We start from the raw sequence: 3,748 nt of genomic DNA on the forward strand, positions 1-3,748 counted from the left end.
ACGAAGTTATTTTCCAATGCTCTGATTTTTGTTTAAATCATCACATGTGCTCCCTTAAGATCCTCATTAACGAGAGAACTAGATTCAGTTACACTGTATATAACGAAGAAAGTGAATGATCTGCCTCTAGCAGAACTATTATTTAATTTTACAAGGTAATTTTCAGCTCATAAGATAAATGTTTGCCTTAGTGGAAATTCAAGGCACTTGTCTGTGGTGACGAAGACGTCGATGCTAGTTTCCAGTTACTGGATATTGTAGGTTACCGTGTGCAGCTCCATTTGCTTTGCACAAATTTCCTCTGCAAGGATGGATTCAACGACACAAATAGAGAGTTGCTACATGAAAATTACTGGAAAGGCTATAGTTTTGTAGTTATCTTTGCTTTCTTTTTCATTATTACATTGCGCATTTCATGATATGTAATAGTCGGTACTAGCAGCGGCCCCATGTAATGGCTCCACACGTCTTCTGAAGCCGTGGTCTGAGGAAGGTCTGAATGACCGATACGGATAACTAGAAGTACAGTTTAAAATTTATTGCTATCTGCACCGTTAGTTTAAAAAAAAATATTATCCATCGCTACTTGTATTGCGTAATCATATTAAAATTTATTAGTAGCTCTGATGTTGAAAGTATTGTTAAATTGGTATAGACATATGAGGGCTACATATATTACATAAACATAATAAATTAACAGAGAAGCTAGTACAGAAAGACTTACCGATGAGTTAGATACATCCTATAAATTAGCAAGCCTTTTTGCAGTTACCGTTAATCGCCTTTGCGTTGCTAATAGAATTTTCAATCATTCTATCTTGATTATCATATAATTTGCAAAATAATGATTAAAAAGATATTTCACTTTTCTATTATATTTACTTATATTAGCAAATTATTTGTTTTTATCTCTGCAAGCACCAGAACACAAAATCTCACACCAAGTCCTCGGCTACTATTAGTGTACGTAATAATTAGAATCGTAATTAGTATGAAAGTAATTTTTAGTGTATTTGTCAAGTACAGTTAAGGCGTAAATGTACTTAGAAGTCAGTATAAGAATTTCAGAACCCTTGTAGCTCCCACTGTAAGAAGTACGGCTATCGAACCTTGCACGGTATTGTTATGTTCCCTTTTGCTGAATAAGTACATTATTTACTTCAGCTGTAATCTCTCAGACCACTTTCTACAAGAGAGCTGAGAGTGAAAGTTTACAAAATAAGATCTGAACGACAGTCTAACATCTGCAGCCGCGACGCTCATTGCTGTGAAAGTTGTTACCGTCTGACAGTTGGAAGCACACTAGCGCCACTAGTGGCAGGAAGGCCACTCATCAGTTAGCGTCATCCATGCCATAGGATTAACGTTATTGTTTCTCTACTGTCCGGCCCTGGTAGCCGAGTGATCAGCGCGACGGACTGTCATACCTAACGGCCTGTTTAAGATTCCTGGCAGGGTCGGAGATTTTCTCCGCTCAGGGATTGGGTGTTGTGTTGTTCTTATCATCATCATATCATCCCCATCGACACGCAAGTCGCCGAAGTGGCGCCAAGTCGAAAGACTTGCACCAGGCGCCCGGTCTACCCGTCGGGAGGCCCTAGCCACACGGCATTTCCGTTTCCATTTCTCTACTTACTTTACGAAGCAGTTATACTTTTTCGCTTCAAATATTAACAAAATATCAAGAGACCTGAAGGATAGTGAAATAAATGTAAAAAGAACTAATACTATTAAATGAAGTTATGTAAGATGGAATGTCTTGATGAAGAAGTGCTCCCGAAATTGAATATAACTGCAAGTTATTTGACGTAAGAGAAGAGAGTATATATTTAGTTTTTGAATCATAAAAATCATATATTTCTTTTGCTAACTATTAATATCATTCTCGCTTTCTTTGACGTGCAACAATTTTACACGAATTCTAAAGATTTGGCATTGTTAAACTTTACTCAGCTTTATATTTCACGAATATTTCTTTAATGTACTTGTTGTTTATACTTGTTGTTTAATATACTTGTTGTATTATTATCGCATCTGTCTGGAAATTTGCTCTTCGGTTATAGTTATGTTGGCTTATCTGGTACGCTAAGTAATGTGGGTATTTCATTCCATACGTTTCCTATTTTACGCATTAATTTACTTGTTTCCTAGCGCAGTAAAAAACACTTCATGTTAAAATGTAGATAAACGCAGTTCAGAATGTCTTCTGCTGTTTACTATCTCTTTCTTGTTCTTCAGTGGAAACATTATTCTTTAGTAAACGTCTGTAAATTATAAGAAAGTCATAAGTGATCAGTCCTGTAATGTATTGTTTTATATCTACTGTGGTCCTTAAGAGACCTGTAGAATGAAAAATTTGTGTCTCCTTTTTAAACGATACCTTTCGCTTGTTTCGTCTGTCGTTTCGCGAGTGTGCGATGGCGTACTGAAAAGTAATGCCTCCGATTTTTTAATGTCAAAACTATTAAGATACTTTTAATAAAACAAACGTTATTAACTTTCTGCATCTTCATTCTACATGTCTACATTTTTGCACCCCTCTACCGCTAGAGGGCTCTTAATTGTAGCGTATAACATGGGGGTGTGTAACATAACTACAACGGTGCGTGACAAACAGCTTGCTGTAATCGAGTTTCCAATTCGAATACTTCATCCACACAAGGAGTACCCTTTCTTTCAGCGTGGCAACGCCCTACCACACATGAGCGCTGCGACGTGTGCAACAATCCGATGGTTTGGATTCACTGTCAACGATCGTTCTCCACACAGTCCCGACTTGGCCCTATCCGATTTTCATCTGTTTCCAGAACTAAAAAAGACCTTCGAGGACCTCACTTTGACAGTGCTGAAGCGGTGCAAGTAGAGGTGAGATTGTAGCCCTCTCGACAAACAATCTACAGTGATGGTATGAACAGAGTCTCACTCGTTGGGAGAAATGTCTCCAGGGTGGCTGTGTTGAGAAATAAATATGTGGACGTGAAGACTAAAGATGCAAAATGTTAGTAACGTTCGGTTTATTTGAAAAGCTTTAAGAGTTTTCAGACAAAAATATTCGGAGGCATTAGTTTTAGCACACCCTCGTCGTTTAGTGTTAGCTTGGTGATCTGTTGTCGCACTGTATTACGGAAATTAGCAGGTGTTTTCCGACTGTAAGTTAGGGTGTGTTTAAATCCTCGGTAACACGGCTGCGTCAACCAGGACACCAAAAGAAGGCGTACGCACAAAGACAACACACAGTAAACAAATGGCTCAAATGGCTCTGAGCACTATGGGACTTAACATCTGAGGTCATCAGTCCCCTAGAACGTAGAACTACTTAAACCTAACTAACCTAAGGACATCACACACATCCATGCCCGAGGCAGGATTGAAACCTGCGACTGTAGCAGCAGCGCGATTCCGAACTGAAGCACCTAGAACCGCTCGGTCACAGCGGCCGGCTTGGGATCTCAACAAAATGGTCAATCGATGGTTTCCGCGCTAGCACTAACATTTGAAATTGATATTTTTCAATATCATTATACCATAGGATTATTTCCCAAGTAATATGAACGTACATCGACAGATTTGTTTGTGCCTCTTTCTCTTCCTTGAAACACAAATTATTTTGTCGAAGTGTTATAAATCAAAATGTGCACTTCTGAGTTCGTCACTTCACAAAGGTAAACAACTTTTTCACTTGCAGCTAATCAGTTGGTTAAAGTTTCACAAAACGCACAGCTGGAAAGATTGCCTTCGTGGATATGCA

This window comes from Schistocerca serialis, chromosome 2 (genome assembly GCF_023864345.2).
Source record: "Schistocerca serialis cubense isolate TAMUIC-IGC-003099 chromosome 2, iqSchSeri2.2, whole genome shotgun sequence".
Taxonomy (NCBI): Eukaryota; Metazoa; Arthropoda; class Insecta; order Orthoptera; family Acrididae; genus Schistocerca; species Schistocerca serialis.